The sequence below is a fragment of the Bactrocera tryoni genome, unplaced genomic scaffold (genome assembly GCF_016617805.1).
Source record: "Bactrocera tryoni isolate S06 unplaced genomic scaffold, CSIRO_BtryS06_freeze2 scaffold_7, whole genome shotgun sequence".
NCBI classification, from domain to species: domain Eukaryota; kingdom Metazoa; phylum Arthropoda; class Insecta; order Diptera; family Tephritidae; genus Bactrocera; species Bactrocera tryoni.
Window position 1 is genome coordinate 9,720,838 of NW_024396366.1, and position 24,683 is coordinate 9,745,520.

Consider the following 24,683-nt stretch of genomic DNA (forward strand, 5'->3'; position numbering starts at 1 on the left):
AAAAAGTTTGTATCTCTTAGTAATCTTTCTTATATATTTCGAAGTTAAAATTATGTACCAGCCAAAACATATATGTATCTTAAATCTCAATTTATGTGGCTTTATTGGAAGCTGTTGTTTGAAGTATGATTTACATTTAGTAGACCATAATTGTTCATCAACAGATAAGCATCTTTCGAAGGGAATTGATTTAAATTTTTCTTTACTTCATTGTCACTTCCATCACAGTTTTCTATTATTAGTTCGATATCATTATCAGTAAGTCATAGGTGCAATATCATTGAATATATGCAACCATGGCTCTCATCGGCGCATCATGCGTTTGTGCACTTATAGAATGACACATTATAACTCTTGTAAACATAATTCGTGTGAAGACGGACTTTGATATTTGGGCAAACAACTCTCCAAACTAATCGAAAATACTTACATTTTATTATAAATTCACAATAATTAAAAAAAATTAATATTTAGCAGGGTTTTTTCATTATATCAGAAAGAAGTTTACTCTTTTCTACGTATATTCACAAAAGCTCAAAAATATTTCCGAAACTCTATCAAAGGAGAATAGTGATAACGTACAATTTTGGCGAAAACATAACAGTAAATTAAACAAGTAAGGAAGGGCTAAGTTCGGGTGTCACCGAACATTTTATACTCTCGCATGATAAAGTGATAATCGAGATTTTATAATACGTCATTTACATATTTTTCAAATACCGTATTTGTGTAAAGTTTTATCATTCATCACCATTGGTTCCTAATGTACATATTATACAGAGAAGGCATCAGATGGAATTCAAAATAGCTTTATATTGGAAGAAGGCGTGGTTGTGAACCGATTTCACCCATATTCGTACATGTCATCAGGGTGTTAAGAAAATATTATATACCGAATTTCATTGAAATCGGTCTACTTGCTCCTGAGATATGGTTCTTGGTCCATAAGTGGGCGGCGCCACGCCCATTTTCCATTTTTAAAAAAAGCCTGGGTGCAGCTTTCTTCTGCCACTTCTTCCGTAAAATTTAGTGTTTCTGACGTTTTTTGTTAGTCGGTTAACGCACTTTTAGTGATTTTCAACATAACCTTTGTATGGGAGGTGGGCGTGGTTATTATCCGATTTCTTCCATTTTTGAACTGTATATGGAAATACCTGAAAAAAACGGCTCTGTAGAGTTTGGTTGACATAGCTATAGTAGTTTCCGAGATATGTACAAAAAACTTAGTAGGGGGCGGGGCCACGCCCACTTTTCCAAATCAATTGCGTCCAAATATGCCCCTCCCTAATGCGATCCTTTCTGCCAAATTTCACTTCAATATCTTTATTTATGGCTTAGTTATGACACTTTATAGGTTTTCGGTTTCCGCCATTTTGTGGGCGTGGCAGTGGGCCGATTTTACACATCTTCGAACTTAACCTTCTTATGGAGCCAAGGAATACGTGTACCAAGTTTCATCATGATATCTCAATTTTTACTCAAGTTACAGCTTGCACGGACGGACGGACAGACGGACGGACGGACGGACAGACGGACGGACAGACAGACATCCGGATTTCGACTCTACTCGTCGCCCTGATCACTTTGATATATATAACCCCATATCTGACTCTTTTAGTTTTAGGACTTACAAACAACCGTTATGTGAACAAAACTATAATACTCTCGTTAGCAACATTGTTGCGAGAGTATAAAAACGGTGTAGCTGCCACATCGACGAGAAGTTAATATTGCATATAAGCATTGCTATGTAACTAATGATTGAAAAATGTCATACTTTTATAAGAATGTTATAAGTTTTGTATGAGATTATGAAATGTTGTAAAATAATAAGTATGATTGCATATAAACGTATAAATATATAAGGCAAAAGGTCAACATATGTTACGTATGCAATAGCAATGTACTTATATGTATTTCTAAGCAGAATTTTCAGTCATTGCTCAGCTCTGTGCATTTCCAAGTCGTTCTTTCTTTTCGCTGTTTGGCGCCAATTGGAGATTCTAAGTGTAGAAAGGTCCTTCTCCACCTGGTGTTTCCAACGGAATGGAGGTCTTCCTCTTCCTCTGCTTCCCCCAGCGGATATTGCGTCGTATACTTTCAGAACTGGAGCGACATGACCTAGCCAACCTAGCCGCTGTCTCTTAATTCGCTAAACTATGTCAATGTCATCGTTAAACTCGTACAGCTCATCGTTCCATCGAAGCGATATTCGCCGTTGGCAATGGGTAAAGAACTATAAATCTTCCACAGAACCAATCTCTCGAAAACTCATAACGTCGACATCGTCATGCCTCTGCCCCATACAACAAGACGCGAATAATGAGTGACTTGTAGAGTTTGGTTTTTGTTTGTCGAGAGAGAACTTTACTTCTCAATTGCCTACTCAGTCCGAAGTTGGCAAGAGTTATTTTGCGTTGAATTTCGAGGCTGCCATTGTTGTTAGTGTTAATACTGGTTCCGAAATTACACCGGTCAACAAAAAAAATATTTTTTTGGGGGTTTCTGTTCTCATGCTAGAATTCTGATTCTAGACATTGAAAAACACTTAAATATTAATTTTTAGTTCTTTAAGTTTGCTTTGGCCTGATCTACATCGATAAGTATATTTGAGGTTTAATACGAGAGAGCTCATATGAGCATAAAAGAAATACAAAAAATATTCACTTTTAGACAGTAATTTCTTGTTATTTTACATTTATGTATATATTATTGTTTATCACACATCTTGAATAAAAACGACTCTTGTATCTAAAAAAAGTTTTCTAATTATAATCTATAGTGAATTTGTAGACAAAATATAAAAAATCATCGAAAAATTGCACTAATTTCTACGAAAGCAAACTTTAACCGCAAAAAAAAAAAATTCCTTATTTTTGTCATAGGAGAAACTAAAATTTAATATGTAGATGTCAGACACCAAAATCATGTTGACCGGTGTTATCTACGACTTCAAAGTTATGATTGCCTACAGCGACGTGGGAGCCAAGTAGCGAGTGCCACGACTGTTTGTTTGATGATAGGAGATATTTCTTCTTGATCTCGTTCTATGCAACGCCCATTTGCTTCGCCTCTTTATGCATTCTAGAGAAACCAGAACTAACGGCGTGATTTCAATAGCTTTGGGTATACTAGCAGCTGTACACTCTTATATAATATTCTACCTTCTCTACTTAGTTCTGGAATTACTTTCTCCAGTAAAAGATTGAAGAAGTCACATGATAGGGAGTTGCCAAATTCAGACATAGCGGCAGCTCCTTTTTATGCTTTCAAAAGCAGCTTTGAAAGCAACACAGAGGTGGTGTGTGTCGATCCTATTTTCATTTAACATTTGGTGCGTGGTGAACATCTGGTTAGTTGTTCATTTTCCAAGCCTAAAGCTGTACTGATAAAGTCCAATCAGTTTGATGATGGTGGGCTTTAATATTTCACACAATACGCTAGGTAGAACCTTATATGCGATGTTGAGGAGGCTTATCCTACGGTAGTTGGCGCAGATTGTGAGGTCTCCCTTTTTGTGGATTGGGCAGAGCACACTTAAATTCCAATCGTTGTTTGAATAGCGCGGCCGGCCATCCATCGGCCCCCGCTGCTTTGTTGTTCTTTACACGGGTAATTGCTATTCGAGCTTCTTCACGGTCGGGCAATCGAACGTCTGCTCCATCATCATCGATAAGGGAATCGGGTTCGCCTTCTCCTGGCCATGTACTTTTACTGCCATTCAGCAGGCTGGAGAAGTCCCCTCTACAATTTTAGTATGCTCTGGGCATCGATTACGAGATCACCTCCTTGGGTTCTACAAGAGTATGCTCCGGACTTGAAACCTTCTGTTAGTCGCCGCATTTTTTTTTGTAAAATTTTCGAGCATTATTCCTGTCGGCCAGCTGGTCAAGCTCTTCATACTCACGCATTTTGGCCACTCTCGTTTTATGTCTGCAACTGCGTCTCGCTTTCCTCTTCAAGTATCTATCCCATCCCGCACGTGTTGTGGTCGATTGTTACATTGCGAGGTAGGTAGTCTGCCTGTCTTCTTTGCCTTATCCGAAAACCAATGGTGTCTTTTAAAGCTCTACGTAAGGAGCTTGAAATACCTTCCCAAAGTTCACTTATGACGGGTTGCTGATGAATGCTTTTAAACAGCTGGAGTGCAAGTAGAGTAGAAAATCGTTTGTCTGGCTGTTGTGATTACAGCTTCTCGACGTCGAACCTTCCTTGTGTTTGTTGACGTGGGTCTTGTGCTGCACAGAGGCGGGTTCGTAACTCTGTAACAAGATAGTGATCCGAGTCGATGTTAGGACCACGCACGTCTAAAACACTAGAGACATGTCAACCATCTAGCACAACATGATCGATCTTGTTGGAAGCTTTTCGATCTGGAGACAGCAGGGTAGCTTGATGAATTTTCCTATGCTGGAATCTAGTACTCCAGATAACCATATTTCGTTCAGCGGCGAAGTCGATCAGCGTCAACCCGTTTGGTGATGTTTCATCATATAGGCTGAATTTACCGACCTTTGTGCCAAAGATACCTTCTTTGTCCTCCATAGCGTGGGCGCAAATCAGCGATATGTGTTGAAGAACTTCGCCTTGATGCGGATTGTGGCTAGGCGTTCATCCACAAAGCTTTTGACAAGTCACACGCCACGCTCCCAAATATATCAAAACATTTTTATCAGCAATAAACAATACAATGTGCATCGAAACATAGCCTTCAGCAACAAATAAGAACCCACTGTAATAACGTTCATTTACACACATTTTGAAATAGTAGTAAACGAAGTGAGATTAGTTAAGCATTACAATTATTGTATAGATTTATACCATGATTAGGATCAATAAAAAATGCACATAATGCTTTCGAAAACTATATTTAATAACTAGTGCATATATTAAATGCGAGAGCAATGCAGTTGCTACAATAAACTAAAGGTTACATCGTAAACGCATGCCTTTTATAAACCAGTACAATTGTTTATTTCTGTATATGAAGTTAACGTATGTATGTATGTATGTATGCATTTTATATGAAACAACCATTGTTTTTATTACTAGCCACCACTTACCTCGGCACTTGTTACCTCACCGGCAAAAATGAACTCAGTTCTTATTTGATATGGTTTGATTTAATGTTTAATTTAATGTTTCGGTTGGTTTGTTTAATTTAATGTTTAGTTTGATGGTTTGGTTTTTGTTTGTTTAAATAAAATACACTGTTTGGGTACTCGGATTCACTGCCACTTCGAAAGACGGAAACTGACGCTGCGTGACGTTTGCTCGGTGCGAGATCGACGTAAAAAAAAGAGACCGATCCCTAGAGCGGTCGCTTTTGATGGTTTAATTGTGTAGAGTTATGGTGTGATGTTTGCATGTGTGGTATATTCGTGTGTAGTAGTGTGTGGTGTCTTCATGTGGAATGTCTGCATGTGTGGTGTCTTCATTTGTGGATCGCGTTAGTGTGGTGTGTTGTCGTGTGGTTGTTCAGTGTCGGATGTATAGAGGGGAGAGCTAACTCATCTAGCCATCCCGGCCCCCCTAGGCGAATATTAGCCTAGCAGTCGCTGTAATTGCTGCAGTGTGGCAACAACGCTGCTAAGACCAGTGGAGCGACGGTTTGATGTACGATATTGCCGGCGCCGCGGGAATGCTTCATTTCGCCTTGCTCTGGACGATGGAGGAGCGACTAGCCTTCGGTGCCGACTGGGCTGCTTTGACCGGTTCGCGGCAAGCTGTCGCGCTACAGGCCGTTTTGGGGTCCGATGCAGCATGGTGTGGTGCGGCCTATTGCACAGTTGGCATAGGGTCACTGATGTGCACTCCTGTGTGGTGTGTACCGTTGCCAAGCAGTTCAGGCAGTGCCCGTGAGCTTAAGCAACATTCTGCCGTTGCATGGGCTGCATGCTGCGAAAAATGCTACAATGTTGTAGCCGGTGTGGGCGCCGACATAGGGGACATCGGCTGCGCTGAGGTTCTGCTACGGGTGTTGAGGACGGTGGTAGTGGTCTCGTGCAGTGGCGGTTGCCGCTTGGGTGCGTGGTGCTGGAGTTGCCCCAGGGCGTGGCACGGTTATAGCTGACCTCACCGTTGGCGTTGGCACTGCTGGCATATCCACATCCATTGTAATCTGTGTGGGAGGAGTAATGTGGTTATAAATGTATGTCATTAAAATGTGCATGGCGATTGTGCCACGTTATGTGGCATGAAAGGGTCGTCGCGTAGATCGACCATTGCGTTAGGTTTCGAAATAGTTTAAGCGAGTTTTTTATTTGCGGGTTTATTACGTCGGGTTTTGGTTATTTGATTTGCGTTACGATAGTATCGGCGGTTTTTTCGTTATTTGCGGTTTCGTCAATGTGTGGTAGAAAACATAGTTTCACGAGCGGTCTTGTTAATATACCGTTTTGAGTGCGGAGATCAACGACTCGTACATGACCGTCGGAACCGTAGTGTAGGTTTTCTATGCGGCCAAGCCGCCATTCGGTGAGGTGTAGACAGTCATCATGGATGATGACACAATCTCCAAGCTTTGGCGCCTTTTCTGGACTCTTCCACCTGTACCTTTTATGAAGGTCCTTTATATATTCTTCCTTCCATCGGCGGCTGAAATCGTGATGGAGAATTTTTATTCTCTCCCATTGATTTAATAAGGATAGCGACCCCACGCCTGGCTCAGGTGTGGCCAGAATGGGTGCTCCTTTGAGAAAATGCCCTGGTGTTAGGGCTGTGAAGTCAGAGGGATCTTGCGAGAGGGTTTTGAGTGGCCGTGAGTTGAAAACGGCTTCAATTCGCACTAACAGTGTGGTGAACTGTTCATAATTAAATTTGTAGTTTCCAGCTACTTTTTTGAAGTGGGACTTAAAGCTTTTTACTGCTGATTCCCATAAACTACCCATATGAGGAGCGCTTGGGGGGATAAATTGCCAGTTAATACCTTGGGGAGCATACCTTTGTATAATCTCTGGTGAGACTTGTTTGATGAAATCCACAAACTCCTTTTCAGTGGCTCTTTGGGCTCCAATGAAGGTTTTACCATTATCGCTCATCAGTTTTGATGGGAAGCCGCGTCGTCCGACGAAGCGAGCGAATGCCGCGAGAAAAGCCTCCTTTGTCAGATTCGTACACAGCTCGAGATGCACTGCTTTTGTCGTAAAGCAGACAAAGACAGCCACATAGCCTTTCATTAAAGTGGGGGACCTTAGCATGGACGCCTTTATCTGAAAAGGCCCAGCAAAGTCGACACCTGTAACTGTGAAAGGCAGAGCGAAGTTGCAGCGTTCCGGTGGAAGTGCTGCCATAATCTGTGTTCGCAACTTCGGATTGTTAGCACTGGCTACGTGTCGCCAAGTGGCTGACCCCACTAGATCAAGTATTTGTGACGTACGATTAGAAATGTACGTTTTCCATGCGTGTGGTGGTTTTTCCAACAAGGCTAGAATGATTTCAGAATCGGACCAGAGATGCAATCTGTATTTCTTCGACTTTGTGTTCGGGGGAATAGTTTACCCACCGTGGGATTTGTATCTGTGAGATATCGTTTAGATTGCTCGCGAACTGTGACCACTTTTCTAAACGAAGTGGTTTTACTTGTTCGTCCCAGTCGGTCCCATCTAGCCATAATTCTTGTATCAAGATTTTCGCTTGTATCATAATTGGCGAAAGCCATCCTGCGGGGTCGAAAAGTTTCGCCACAGAGGATAGAATTTGGCGTTTTGTAATGGCGGATAATGCAGATATTGACTCTGTAGTGTATGAAAACTGGTCAGATATCGCATTCCATTGAATCCCCAGAGTCTTTGTTGTACTTTCCTTTTCGAATTTAAGGAAATTAGTATCCAACAAGTTTTCTTTCGGAATGTGTTTTACTATATCTTAATGATTTGCAGTAATCTTTTTCAGTGGAAACCTTGCGGTTTTAAGGGCTTAAAAACTGTTGGATAGCAGAGGTGCGGGAATGACCAAAGGCGAGTGTGCGGGGAAATTCTGGCTTTAGTGGTAGTCGTACGACGTACCGGCCATCATCCGATCGAGTAGTTGTGGTTTTGTAAAAATTCTCACAATACCGATCTTCAGGGGTTGTGATTGATACGGGGGGGGAGTTCTTCTAACTCCCAAAATTTTCTTAGTTGCGAATTGAGGTATTCGTTGGAGATTTCTTCAACTTGAGTTGTCATCGTGGCAACTGGTTCCGCAACTAGTCCACTTAGGACCCATCCGAAAATGGTATTTTGCGCCAGAAGTGTTTTTGTAATTTTCTCAATACCTTCGAGTATTATCTGAGGTTTGAGATCGCTGCCTAATAGAAGATCTATTTGAGCGGGAGTGTTGCAGTTGGGGTCTGCTAACTTAAGGTGTGAAACCTTTTGCCAATGCTTGCTATTTATATGATAGCTTGGAAGCATGTTTGTTAATTGCGGTAAGACAATAGCTTCTGCTTGTATGCGCTTATCCGCTTTGGGGGAAAAGAGGGTAATGGGGCAGATTTTATTTGAGTTTTGAACAACTCTTCCGCCCATTCCCGTGATTTCAAAATTGGCCAGTTTTGTTGGCAACTGTAGCCTGTTTTGTGCCCGAGACGCTATGAAAGATCGTTGTGATCCTTGGTCTATTAGGGCTCTGAGCTTAAACAGTTCTCCTCGATGTTCGATGGAGACGACTGCTGTGGGTAGTAGTACCCTACTTTGATTTTCGCTGTGTAGCGTTTGAGTTTTCAACGCCTTTGAGCAGGATGGTGCTTCTTGGCAGTTTTCTGAATTTGGTGTTGCAACTGTTGCTCTTTTTATGTTTGCGCTGTTTGGGGGTGAGCTGGAAAAATTGGTAATGTGCAACATCGAATGATGTCGTTTATGGCAATAAACGCAATTAAATTTGCCTTCACAATCTTTAAGCATGTGTGCGTGTGATAAGCAGTTTGTGCAAAGTCTTTTTGACTTTACAAAATTGTTTCTGTCAATTATATTTAATTTTTTAAATTTCTCGCAAGATTTAAGTTTATGTCCCCCTGAGCACAATTCGCATGACGTTTGTTTGTATTGTTTAGATGTGAACGTTTGATTTTTGAAGAAACTTCTATTTGAATTGTTGTTGCTACTGGCTTGGGATCTTTGGAAGCTTCTATTAAGGTCATGGGAAACAGCTTTTGGTTTAATTAACTTTTTATCAACTCTTTCTGCGTTTTAATACTGGGTAGTTAGGAAATCTTGCATTTGCTGCCACGTTTGGCATTTTTTCCTTGATGAGAGAGATTGTTCCCATAGCAATAACGATTTTTCTGATAATGCGGCGGTGCATATATTTACCAGAATTGGGTCCCAATTGTCTGTGGGAATATTTTGTGTGGCTAAAACCGACAAACAGTTGGAAACCGTGAATTGAAGTTTCATATATTCTTCACTTGCTTCCTTTTGAATTTTGGGTAAGTTCATTAATATCGTTATTTGCTTATCTACCAGTATTCGTTCGTTTTCGTACCTTGATCTCAGAGCTTCCCAAGCCAAATGGAAATTGTCGTCATTTAATGCGACCTGTTTTACGATGGCGCCTGCTAGACCTTTTGTTTTGTATCTGAGGTGATACAACTTTTGAGCATTTGATAAATTCGGATGGTTTATGTAAACAGCTGTGAACATGTCCCGGAAGGACGGCCATTGTTCATAACCACCATGGAAAATTTCAGTGTCACAAGCGGGCACCTTGAGGTGGATACCCGAACTTGCCTCTTGATTTTGAATTTGTGGCAGCTCTACTCTCGGAGGTGGAGTAGGTGCCACTGCTTTAATTAATTTTAGCTGATCAGCGATCATAATTTTTGTGTCTTCATACTGGTCTAAGCAGTTTTCAAATTTGGCGTAAGCAGAAGATTTAAAGTTTTCTGGTAGATCTGAATCGTCAGTATCTACAATTGCGTCATATGCAGCCTGGAGACGTGTCCAAAAATTTTCGATTGTTTGGCCTTTTATTTCTAGCGCCGATTCAGAATTCTCTTGAATCGGCGAAGAAGCAAATCGATTGCAATATTTTATTAGACAATCACTCTCAGAAATGAATTTAGAGTATGATATGTCTTTCCCCCTTTTCTGTTTCGTAGCACCTTGCTTCGAGCGTGTAGCTTCTGCGGGTGTACATGGACTTTTTTCGTCAGAAATCATCTTTGGGACTTTTAGTAACTGACTTGGTTTAGAGTCCTTTGAGTCTGAGCTCATTTAAAAAATGTATAGAATATCAAAACGTCTTAGTGAAAACTAAACTTGTTGATGTTTAACAAGGTTTCGTATAAGACTCTTTGTATGTAAGAGTTTCAAGGAAAATCGATAAACAGATAAATAAATTGTATGCTGAAATTATTGATGAATTTCACTACAGATTGTGTATATGGACAAGTGTGTCGATGTAATATTTCGAAAAGAAGACTCTTTTGTAAGTAAGAGTTTCAAAGAAAATCGATAAAACAGATATTTTTTTTTTATACTGAAATTATTGAATTTAATTTCACCACAGATTTCGTATACACGTATGTATGTATGTTCAGACGAGAACTCTCTTGCGTAAATAAGCGTTTTTAATTAAATTAGTAAACCAAAACGCTTTTAATAGCCGCCTATAATCGCGATTTCGTGTAACCGACAACTCTTTTTAGGTAAATAAGAATTGATTTATTTTTGTTTCGAATTATGTACTTTTCTAGTATTCAATTTTAATTTCGATTTAATTTTATTTAATTATTTGTTATTAACCGCAAAAACAAATAATTTTTTTTTGTTGTATATATTGTGTATGTACGTGTATATATTTATGTATCTTTTATTTTGTTATGTGCAAATGAGAGCTCGTTTTAGAGATCACTGCACTTTGTACATATGCATGTATGTACATATGTATTACGCTTTATTATGTTTTACACAATCCTGCTTGTTTTGTTGACCAAAAGCCAAGGGGTATTGTGGGATATGTGCCAATGTGGTCTTTGAATATATTGTATACGCAATCCTGCTTCTTTTTGTTAATCAAAAACCAAGGGGTATTGCGGAATATATGCCAATGTGGACTTTGAAGTAATATGCGTATTTACATATGTGACGATACACGATTGTACAAATTTTCAATTATATTATTATAATAAACTTTTCGCCGTTTAAAAACGTACAGATGCTGCGATCAGTATTAAATTGTTGACGATTTAATTGAAAAACAAATTTTTATTATGTTCAAGTTGTACCCGGGGTATAAATTTACCATATGCGTTTCTGCGTGTGTATGTATGTACGTATTTATAATGCGACCGTATACTCGTACATAGGTACGCTTGTACATATGTATGTATATTCGCCGTACGAATAAACCGCGAAAGGGAAATTAGCGGACACTTAAAGTGGGTAGATATTTATGTATATAAGTAAATATATGAAATATATGTATGTATCGTTTCCTCGTATATGTTTTTACGACTGTTATGTAAAAAAGAGTAAATTTACTCTTTGTAATTTATATAAATATAATTATATCGTATATATGTATGTATGTATATGATGTATGTAAAGTTTTATTTAAACATATGTATGTATGTATGGTTTTCGATTTAAATGTTTCCTCTCTTTTGTTTGCTTATGATTTGCCTTGGCTTTTTTTTAGCAGTCCTGCTTATACTTGATTAAGTATAAGGGGTACCGCTGGAAATAGGTGCAAGTAAATACTTGAAAGATTTTTTGTTGTAGAAATAATTTTGTGTTTTCACACAACTGTAAGCCTTAGCGGCAATCAATTATTTATTATTCGTATTACCAAACTGTTTTGTTTCTTAGCGGTATTTCGGTTTTTACCGGGAAATAACAGAATACTGAAACAGTTTGGCAAGTGTTTTTTTTTTTTTTTTTTTTAATCTAACGGATGGTTAGAAACGCAAATTATCTGTTTCAAATTTTTGGCCTTTTTTTTATTATTAAAAACCATACATATGTATATAATAGAAATAATGATAGGAACGATACAACCAACTCACTTGTGTTTCCGCCAGGGGTTTTGGGGACAGTTTGATTGTATGTATGTGGTCTTTAATGTGTGTGCGTTTGTGGGCTTTCCTCCCAGTGTATGCGTTTGTGGCCTCTTCTCCCAGTCCTTTTGTTGCGGTGAATTTTGGTGAGATGGTGCTGCTGTGTAGTTTTTTTTTTTTTTTTTACTTCGCGCCCGTATTTTGGTGGTTATTTTTTATGTATATTTTGTTGTTAGAACCGGCTTCGCGCCTGCTATGTAATTTATTTCTTTATCTCGCGCCCGTTATATGTATGTATTAGGTTTGTTTTTTTTTTTTTTTTAGAGAGAAAATGTTTTGTCAAGGAATCGCACTTATATTCTTGTATATATGTACATATGTATGTATATGAAAGTTGCCACTGCACTGCACTTTTATGTGTTCACTGCACTGTTGATTCCTCACTTTTTTCCCGTTTTAACTGCACTTTCTTCTCACCGCACAATTTTTTTTTTTTTGTAGTTTAGCTTAGATTTTTGTTTTTGTTTTTCCAAGCTAGTTCACTCGCACTTCACTGCACAATTTTTGTTTTCGTTAATACGCTTTTTTTTTTTTTTTTGTTTTTTCACTTTTCGCAGTATGGCTCGAAGGACCAATGTTTCTATTACGAGCCACCACTTACCTCGGCACTTGTTACCTCACCGGCAAAAATGAACTCAGTTCTTATTTGATATGGTTTGATTTAATGTTTAGTTTAATGTTTCGGTTGGTTTGTTTAATTTAATGTTTAGTTTGATGGTTTGGTTTTTGTTTGTTTAAATAAAATACACTGTTTGGGTACTCGGATTCACTGCCACTTCGAAAGACGGACACTGACGCTGCGTGACGTTTGCTCGGTGCGAGATCGACGTAAAAAAAAGGGGCCGATCCCTGGAGCGGTCGCTTTTGATGGTTTAATAGTGTAGAGTTATGGTGTGATGTTTGCATGTGTGGTATATTCGTGGTATATTCATGTGGAATGTCTGCATGTGTGGTGTCTTCATTTGTGGATCGCGTTAGTGTGGTGTGTTGTCGTGTGGTTGTTCAGTGTCGGATGTATAGAGGGGAGAGCTAACTCATCTAGCCAACCATAAACTATAATATCTGTAGTTGCGTTAGAAATTTTGATTGGTTATTTATGAACGCACATTCAGATTGCATTTACATCGAGACCCCTCTGTCTCTCATCATCGGCAAATTTTTTTTGGTGTCACTCTGTGCGTTCATACGAGGGAAAATAGTTCAGATACTCGAGTAGAGCTTTTCTGCCTTCGTTTTCGCGAATGTTTGCGCGGTTCGTTAGTCCCACATTAGGCTTAAAAATAATTACCATGAATGTGGTAGAAGATTATCTAAGTTAACTACGCGTTTATTTACTTGCGGCAATTGGTAAAATAAATTTCCGCCAATGCATCAGCAATATTTTCGCCGCTAAACAGAAAATTCTTCAAAGGTAACACTTAGGCCATGCGAGTTACATACTTATATAATTCCACAAACAACAATATGTAATGAAAACCCCAACGTAGACGAAATCATATGAAAATACTTAAATCAACCTAACAACATAACAGTGTAAAACATGTTGGTTTGATTTAAATTGACACTCACATAAATATGTATAACGAAAATGCAAGTGTCGTTGCTTCATAAAAATTAAACAACGATACTTGCAATGTAAACAATTTGTATTTAAACATTATGGCTTAAATTTCATGTTACCGAACGTTATTACTTTTACTTTCATAAGCAAAAGTCAAAGTAATATCCAATTACGTAGGAACATTTGTACGTCCACTTAAAAAAGGTCCTTAAGCCACATAAATGTCAATGCACCGAATTTAATACTTGGAAAAGTATTAAAAGATTACATATATGATTTTGTTTACATTTGCTTATTTTGATCAATATTGAAGGTTTCATTTTAAGAACGAAACTATTGTAAAATTAGTCTCAAGATTCATTTGAATAAAGGAAGACGTAACAGCTTAAGCTTGTTTTTTAGCTCAACCTTATTTCATTTCTGGCGCAGTCTGTAATAAAAGTTTACCTATCGCGAAAGTGAATAATATAATAAACTGTTCAAGTGAAATTTAAATAAAATCAAATTAAATTAAATTAAAATAAAACGTTGAAATGAGTGACATTAAAAACGCAGACGCAGTGTTTCAAAGTTGTGAGAAAATATAAAATAATAAACTGTTCAAGTGAAATTTAAATAAAATCAAATTAAATTAAATTAAAATTTTATTATTATTATTATTATTGATTAGAGTAATATGAAATATTAAACTAACTTGAAGAAATACACACTATCTACCAGGGTCTACGGTGCGAGAATTAAAATAAAGCTTAAAAATAAGTGACATTAAAAACGCCGACGCAGTGATTCAAAGTTGTGAGAAAATATAAAAAAAAAACTATTTGTGGAAATCAATACACGGATAAAATAAAACATGAGCCGCTTCGACGCCAACAGGAACCTTGACGAAAGGGAAGGACAAAACAGTCAACAACAACAAATGGAACAAATGGCAAATGTCTTTAGGCAACAAGAGGAAGCAATTAACCAAATGAGGCTTCAATTCGAGAACGAGATGCAGACACAATCATTATTAAACACGCTGTTATAACAATTTAGACAGCTGAGGTGTTTGGACGAGGGGCATAATATAATGGCGTTTATAAAATCAGTGGAAGCCATTATCAACTTATGCCCATAAAACAACCAACAATTGATGAACCTGGCGATGACAATAATAGCTAACGAAAAAATCCTGGCAGATGCAGGAAGACTAGAGAGAACTAGGAGACAACCCAACATGGCAAGAAAATAAAACTAAATTATTTCAACAAGGAAGACCAAAGACAACATATGGCGACATCTTTAACAAATGCAGAAATATAAAAAAGTAATTTAAGATAATTATTTGGTTATTTTCAAAAGGCTAAATTTGAGATAAATTTAATCTATTTATTTGATGAGGATAAGCCTTATATTTATAAGCCAGATAGAGTAAACAGAGATTTAGTTAGCTTATTAATTGAAAAAAAAACTGATGTACCTATGAGATCACATTTAAATGAAAACTGTTCGCTTAACGATATTATAAATAAATATTCTAAAATTAAAGCTTTAGATGACACTAGAACTATACATATTACACACAGAAAAAACCTAAGCAAACAAAATTTTACTATGAATAAAACGCAATATTTTCACACTAATCAAAACACTACCAGTAACAGTGTTATAAAGAATACTATTTTCAAAGAATACGAATATTTATTAATTGAGTTTTCCAAAGAATTGTTTGTCCAAGTGCATTTTCGCTAACGAAAATGCAACAGTTAATAAAACGTACCACTAATTCCACTAACGAAAATGCAACAGTCAACAACTCCGAAGAATTTTAATAATTTGTATTTATTGTTCATTCAAGTGCATTTCCGCTAACGAAAATGCAACAGTTAACAAAATGTATAATAACTTTATTAACTGTATTACTTTGCAAAATGCACAAGACACATTTCCTAAGAATTTTTACGCAAGCATTTATTTTTAAGTTATTGCAAGAAAGCAAAATATTAGTATTTAAGAAAGCACAAAATAAAACGGAATGCTGATTATCGATTAAACCTTCAACTCAGTTGTTTAATTTGTCGTTTTTCATCACTTTGGTGAAAAAAGTGGCGCAGTCGGTAGGATACCCGTGAATCCTTGTGTGTAAAAATTTAAAATCAAGTTACATAAGAAAGGATATTGAATATTTCTATATTCGAAACGGGTAGAAAAAAAAAGAACAACGAATCCTTTACAACATACAAAATATTTTTGCGAAAACGTTTAGTGAAAGTGACATTTGAACTTCATAAGATTGAAGAACGAATCTTCTAAGCATACAATATAATTTTTGCGAAAAAGTTTAGCGAGAGTGACATTTGAACTTCATAAGATTGAAGAACGAATCCTTTAAAACATACAAATTTTTCGAAAATAATACAAAAAGGGGGTGAAGAAAAGGGTAAAAAAGATTTACTCTTTCCGATGATAATTTCAGACAACAACCGAAATATAAAGATATACCCATATTAACAACTCATCAGAAACCAACTGCACATCCTAATCAACTTTAAACTCAACATAGTGACAATATTTTTTCCATCCTTGGAAACACATCCAGATCAACTTCAAACCCAACACAGAGCCAGGCAGACAGCAATATAATATTCAACAACAACATCACAAAGTGAGAATCCGATTAACTATATTATATATTATTATTATTATTATTAACTGTATGTAACTGATACAATTAGCAAAGAGTAAGAAATTGAAAGAAAATTAAAATATACGTCTGGAAAACAAGAAATCAAAAAGTTGCAAGAGTTCCTACATAAAGTAACCTTGATAAAAACCCAAGCAAAGAAACATTATTTAAAACATATTATTAGAGAGAATTTCTTTTTTCTTCCTCCCGAACCTATAAAAAAAAGGGAAATAAAATGGCAGTACCAGCTCAAAACATTCTTACTATAAACCCTTTAAAATAACTTAATAACTTACCTGAATTCTGTGGCGACTCAAGAGACCTGCAGACATTCACCACACTTATTAACCGAATACACCCACACCTACAAACATATGACGAACTGTCCCAACTAGTTTTTTCGGACTTAATAAAATCAAAGCTAAAAGGAAGAGCAAGACAGGCAATAGAAATAAACTGCCACGCGACCTCATGGACAGAGATTAAAAACATACTACAGAATAATTTCGGGGATAGACGTTCTTGCGAAGAACTCTTTGACGAATTACGAAGCGTGACCTTTAGAACAAACACTTTAGATTTTTACAACGACATGAAAACCAGGTTACACAGGTTAAATAACAAATTAGTAACCATTTTAGGAGAAACCGAAGCAACTAGAGAGAGTGCGATGAACAACAAGCGCACTGCCCTCAATATCTTTAAAAACAAACTTCCTGAACCAATGAAATCAATCCTTTTCTGTAGGAACCCAGAAGACTTGGAAAATGCTATGGACATACTGTTCCAAGCCGGGTACGCACATACAGGGAACAATAACGTGAACAACAGCACAGAATTTAAAACTCATTCAAGTAATAGGAATACTGACTATAGAAACAATACACAATACAATAAAAAAGACAGTAGGAATAGAACACAATACGGGAATTCCCAACAACTACTCAACAGAAGGAATTTCCAACCAATGCCCCAAAATAACGGAAGAAATTACCAACAATCCCAGCCATACCAACAAGCAAACCCACAAAACCCTTCCTTCCAGAGACCAAATTTCAGAAACCAACCGGAACCTATGGACATAGGAAAAATAGAAGTGGCTGAAAATTTTCAGGAATCAGCCTCAAGAATAAATTACCATTTATAATAATAAAAACAAAGATAGGTTTTATAAGACTTATAATAGACACAGATCCCCAAAGGAATTCATCCAACTAGCCCACTTTTAATTAAAACTCTCCAACATCGAATTTACGTTGACAAAAAGGCAATAGTACCCATGTTTGAAGAATTTAGCGACATTGGAACTAATAAACCAATAGAGTTTTATATAATAAAATTTCATAACTTTTTTGACGCTCTAATAGGTAACGATATATTGAGTCCACTAAATGCCTGTATCGATTATAAAAAGAACGAAAAAAAGATCGGTAACAAGACACTCCCTATGCACTTCGAAAACGAAAACTTAAATGAAAGAAAGATAGTAGTACCAGATGACTCTGACCTAGTATATTATAAGGAAGAAAACAGCGGAAACATTGTAAGAGAGGGAATTTTAAATGTAAGAAATCAAGAAGCAAAGATAAACTTACTATCTGAAACCAATCGGGTGACTACGCAAAAAGTAGATCACGAAAATTTTAACATAATCGAAAATAAAGAATCTAAACCATTGGCTGACCAAATTAGAATAGGGCACTTGAACCCCGAGGAAAGGTCACAATTGTTGCAAATAATAAAAGAATATCGTAATATTTTTTACCAGGAAAATGAAGGACTTTCATTTACTTCAGCAATAAAACATAGAATTAAAACTACAAACAACATACCTATATTTTCTAAGTCATATAGGTACCCATACGTACATAAGGAAGAAGTCACAGATCAAATCCAAGAAATGTTAAAACACGGGATAATTAGGAATAGCAATTCTCCCTACTCAGCCCCAATTTGGATCGTGCCAAAGAAGGCCGATGCCAGCGGGAAACCAAAGTGGAGACTTGTAATCGACTATCGTTAACTGAACGAAGTAACGATCGATGACAAGTTTCCCATCCCGAACATAAACGAGATTCTTGAAAAACTGGGAAGAAGCCAGTACTTCACCACACTCGATCTGGCGAAGGGTCTCCACCAAATCGAGATAGAGGAAGTAGACATCCACACATTCACTTAGACTTATATTCGCAAGATTACAGGAGGCAAATTTAAAAGTCCAGCTAGATAAATCAGAATTTCTAAAAAAGGAAACAGAGTTCCTTGGGCACATAATTACAACGGAAGGAGTCAAGCGCAATCCTAAAAAGATAGAATGCGTTGTTAACTTCCCAATACCCAAAACAGCAAAACAGATCAAGCAATTCTTAGGGCTCACAGGCTACTACAGGAAGTTCATAAAGGACTACTCGGCTATAGCTAAACCAATGACTAGGTGCTTAAAGAAAGAATCACAGATAAATATAAATGATTCGGACTACGAAAAAAGTTTTAACACCCTCAAGACCCTACTAACACATGATCCAATATTAACATACCCAGACTTTTCTAAAACATTTACATTGACAACGGACGCGAGTAATTACGCTTTGGGAGCGGTACTTTCGCAAGATAATCATCCAATATGCTACGCCAGTCGCACCCTTAATACGCATGAAACAAATTATAGCACAATAGAGAAGGAATTATTGGCAATCGTATGGGCTACAAAATATTTTAGGCCATACCTTTTTGGTCGTAAGTTTATAATAGAGACAGATCACAAGCCACTGACATGGCTCTTTTCTATAAAGGAACCAAATTCAAAACTTGTTAGGTGAAGATTAAGATTATCTGAATACGATTATGATATTAGGTACAAGAAAGGAATAAAGAATAATAATGCCGACGCTTTGTCAAGGATTGAAATTGAACCCAGCATTAATACACTAGAGTGCGACACGGGAACGATAAAAAGTACTACTTCACCAATTAATATGTTTAAAAATCAAGTAGTTATAATAAAAACTACCTCTGGATCATTAAGAATAAAAAATAAATCTGTTTTTAAAAATAAAAGAAGAATAATTTCTATGAAGGAAATGGACAGGGAAACAGCAATTACAATACTAAAGAATCATTTTAATCCAACACAACTGAATGCTATTTTTATCGAAGACGAATTTTATACTATGTTTACGAAGAACTATTTTCAAATAACCCAAATTTTAAAGTACTTAGATCTACACTCATGACGGAAGACATAGAAGACGAAAATCGATTAACTGAAATTATTAAAAACGAACATCTTGACAAAAACCATAGAGGAATTCAGGCAGTATATAAAGAATTAATTACGCGAATTTACAATCCTAAATTAAAACAAAGGATAACTCAGTTCATAAATAACTGTGAAATTTGTAACTTAGAAAAATACGATAGGAAACCCCCGAAGATCCCTTACAAAATTACAGAAACTCCATCCAAACCTCTGGAAACATTACATATAGACGTATTTTATACTTTAGGTAAGAAGCTTTTTATGACAGCAATTGATAAATTTTCGAAGTTCGCGTTAGCATTTCAAATAAACGGTAGGAGTTGGACAGAATTTAAAACCAAACTTTTGCTGATAATCAATACTTATGGGAAAATAAATAAAATTGTTGTGGATAATGAACTAGGCTTTAAAGCTATGTATACCGATGCAAGAATTTTTGAAAAAGGAGAACATAGATATTCACTATACTTCCAATAGTAACCATACGTCTAACGCCGACATTGAGAGACTACACAACACAATCAATGAGCACATACGCTTGTTAAGGCACGATAAAGAAAACAAAGACGAAAGTATAGAAGATAAAATGATAAGAATAATAGGTTTTTATAATAATACAATACATAGCACGACCGGTATCAACCCGATTGTGTTTGTAAATGGCAAAGTACATGAAGATAGATACAAAGAAATTCATGATCTTATAAATTCAAAGAAAGAAAAGTACATTCAGAAGTTAAATGAAAACCGGAAGGATATAGAATTAGAAGGCAGACCAAATTACATTAGAGAGATAAGAGGGGGTAAAAATCACAGAAAATACAGGAAAATTAATGCTGAAAAAATAGATCATCATCTACAGATAACAGAAACTGGACATAAATATTATAAAGCTCACGTTAGACCTAAGAAGAAATACCAAGACAAGAGTAACCCCAAAATCAAAGCTACAATTAAATAAATCTATTTTTTTTTAGATGATTAAATGGATCATAATGATGGCAACACTTACCCCAACATTCAAGACTCAAACCATCGACCTACAGGACGTATCGAACAATAATGGATACATACCGATAAAAACAGGAGAGACTAAAACTGTAGAACACTACATAAAAGTGCTACACATAATAAACACCACAGAATACGAACGAACTATGGAAATAATCAAAAACAACATTGACATCCTAAAGATATCCAGCAGCGAATCAAAAAAATTAATAAATACAATAAATATTTATGCTATTAAGAGCAAAAATAGAAAACCTTAACCCACATTTCCGAAGGAAACGGGCTCTCTTAAACATTATAGGAAAGGGTCTAAAAATTATTACAGGTACAATGGACAGTGACGATGAAGAACAAATAACTAAAACTCTTAAATTACTACATACGAACGATGAAAACTTAACTAACGAAATGAACAAACTAACCTATATAAACAATGTCATGAACTCCCAAATCCAGAATATAACTAACCACATAAACTATCAGCAAAACATTATCGGGGACTACTTAAACAAAGTCAAGAATATTATAGGGAATAAAATTTCAACCATAGAGGACGAGATAACATTTATAGAGCACATATACCAGATTAACAACGACATCTCACTCCTACGGCATCACGTAGACGACATAGGACAGATTATTTTCTCCGGGAAACTGAGAATCATCCCCACAGATATTCTCAGCCAAACCGAACTCGAATTAATCACAGACTTCGACAGTTATACTAATATTAAAGTAGCCATAGCACTTCACGAAGGTAATATTATAATAATTCTCTCTATACCACAATATTCGCAAGATTCACTATCCATGGTGACATTCGTACCCATTCCTGACAAAAATAATAAATCCATAAAGGTTATCCACTCTGATGTTCTCATTGATTCAGAAAGCAATATTTATAGCACATATATTAAAGATAATCTAAAAAGAAACAAACAAAATACTAAACTTTGAAGAAGCTAATTGCAAAATGCAAACATTAAATACACAAGAGATAAGCGAAATAATTCCTGGAGTACTAATTCTTAAACATTTTAACAGCACAATATCCCATAACTGCAACAAAGCTAAATTAAACATTTCAGGAAATTACTTAATCAAATTCGAAAATTGTGAAATAAACGCGTTAAACAAGACTTTTACAAATGTCAAATTAAAATACAAGACAAGTTTATTCTACCTAATATCATTACAAAAATTAAAGACAATAGTAATACAACACTAGCAGACATAAAAATTGAATCTTTATATCTGAAGCAAATAGAATAGGAAGAAACACTGAAAAATATACTATATACAGATAAGAACTCAAAAATACTTAGTTTTGGTATAGATATCTCAATTATTATATCAATATGTATCTTAATTATTTTTATATACCTCTTTAAGAATACAAAAACATATATTCCAAATGTACAATTATAAAATGAAACTACTATAAACAATCCGGCAAAGATAATATAATTTCGTCGGAGCCTCAAACTAACGGTGGGAGTGTTATAAAGAATACTATTTTCAAAGAATACGAATATTTATTAATTGAGTTTTCCAAAGAATTGTTTGTCCAAGTGCATTTTCGCTAACGAAAATGCAACAGTTAATAAAATGTACCACTAATTCCACTAACGAAAATGCAACAGTCAACATCTCCGAAGAATTTTAATAATTTGTATTTATTGTTCATTCAAGTGCATTTCCGCTAACGAAAATGCAACAGTTAACAAAATGTATAATAACTTTATTAACTGTATTACTTTGCAAAATGCACAAGACACATTTCCTAAGAATTTTTACGCAAGCATTTATTTTTAAGTTATTGCAAGAAAGCAAAATATTAGTATTTAAGAAAGCACAAAATAAAACGGAATGCTGATTATCGATTAAACCTTCAACTCAGTTGTTTAATTTGTCGTTTTTCATCACTTTGGTGAAAAAAGTTAACAGCTCAGTTACACGAATTAAACCAAATACCAATATGTATAACCGAAATTATCAAAACACACAAAATACTAATACACGACAAAATGAACAGTATTCACACGATTTTACACAAAATTACGGCAGAGGAAATAGTAGCAATAATACCAGATTTTCGCGTAGAAGCACTAACAAAAATAATACCACACTAACGCCTGAACCAATCGAAATAGGTGTACTCGAGGGAAACGAAGTAAATTTTTTAATAACGCCTCTAGAACAAAACACCCCATAATAAACATAACGATAGGAAAAACTAAAATTAGTTGCCTTATAGATACAGGATAAACTACAACCATATTAAAAGAAGGGATATTATCGGAAAATTATCCCAAAATAACAATGAAATATGCTATAAAATACAAAACTTTAAACGGGGTAAATCAAATAAAAGGATGCTTTGGCACCTTTCAGTGGAAACTATCGAACTTTTCAAACACAATATTTTCAGGTATAATAGGCCAAAATTTCTTAAAACCTTTACAAGCAAAAATTAATTGTGCGGAAAACAATGTTGAAATTTTAAAAAGTAATGAAATTTATTTCGAAGAATTTAATTATTCCCAATCCATAAAGAATGTTTGCAATTTAGAGCATACCAAACAAAATTATCTAAAAGATAAATTAAATTTTTCCCATTTGAATAAAGAAGAACATCAAGCAACCTTAAGGCTGCTCAATGACTTTGAAAACCTTTTCTTTAAAGAAGGAGATAAACTATCATGCACCAATGAGGTACAGCATGAAGTTATAATAACAAATTGTAAGCCTTTATACTCCAAAATTTATAGATATCCTCAAATTCATGAAGAAGAGATAAAATGCCAAATAGAAGAAATGCTTCAACAAAAAATATTTAAAGAAAGCAATTCACCCTACAATAGTCCCTTATGGATTGTAGAGAAAAAAGTAGACAATTCCGGGAAAAAGAAATATAGAATTGTCATCGACTACAGAAAATTAAACGAATTTACCGTAGATGACAAATTTCTAATTCCAAACTTAAATTCAATCCTAGACAAACTAGGTAGATCACAGTACTTCATCACCTTGGATTTAGCCAAAGGTTTTCACCAAATCTCAGTTAGAGAGGAAGACAAAAAAAATCGCCTTCTCAACACCATTTGGGCATTACGAATTTATTCGAATGCCATTTGCATTAAAAAATGCTACATCAACTTTTCAAAGATTGATGAATAGAGTCCTTAACGAACATATTAATAAAATATGAGTCATATATATGGACGATATTTTAGTATTTGGCACTTCTTTAGAAGAGCACTTAACTAACTTAAAGCAAATATTCGAAGCCCTAAGGCTAGCAAAGTTAAAAATACAAGTGTACAAATGTGAATTTCTCAAGAAAGAAACTCAATTTTTGGGCCACATTTTAACATTAGAAGGAATTAAGCCAAATCCAGCCAAAGTTGAAATCATACAAAACCTAAAGATACCTAATACCACAAAAAGAATAAAATCATTTTTAGGAATGACAGGATTTTATAGGAAATTTATTAAGGATTATGCAAAAATTGCACATCCTATGACGCAATATCTAAAACAAGGACAAACAATAAATATATACAACCCACAATTTATTGCAGCGTTTGAAAAATTAAAGGATATAGTTACAAATTCACCTATATTACGATATCCTATTTTTAATAAACAATTTAGGTTTTATTAACTTAATTTAATTTTAATAAACAGTTCTGTCTCAAGATGGTCACCCCATTGCATATGCATCAAGAACACTAAATAATCATGAAACAAATTATGCTACTATCGAAAAAGAACTCTTAGCAATAGTATGGGCCGTGAAATATTTTAGGCCTTATGTCTTTGGTAGGCAATTTGATTTGGAATGCGACCACCAACCAAAATACTCCGGAAAGGACATAAGTCCAAGACTTCAAAGATGGTTAGTGAATATGGGCGAATATAATTTTTCCATAGAATACATTAAAAGGAAAAACAATTATATAGCAGACTTTTTGAGCAGAATAAGAAATGACGAAATTATTTCCCACATAGAAATTTTCCAAGGGGATGAAGATAGCAACATGTCAGTAGAAGCAGAAACTGTCCATTCACAAGAAGAAAATACAGGATTTGAAATTCCAATATTAGATACAATTGTTAACAGGTTTAAAATGCAAATAAT

The 24,683-nt window shown here is 35.6% G+C and overlaps 1 long non-coding RNA gene across 1 annotated transcript; it reads left to right on the plus strand.

Moving 5' to 3' along the window:
* The first annotated feature begins 4,722 nt into the window (after positions 1–4,722).
* On the plus strand, positions 4,723–20,943 carry LOC120781690. The gene is made up of 3 exons (XR_005706134.1): positions 4,723–4,929; positions 16,060–16,248; positions 20,506–20,943. It is a non-coding gene; the product is annotated as an uncharacterized LOC120781690 (long non-coding RNA).
* Positions 20,944–24,683: the final 3,740 nt, after the last annotated feature.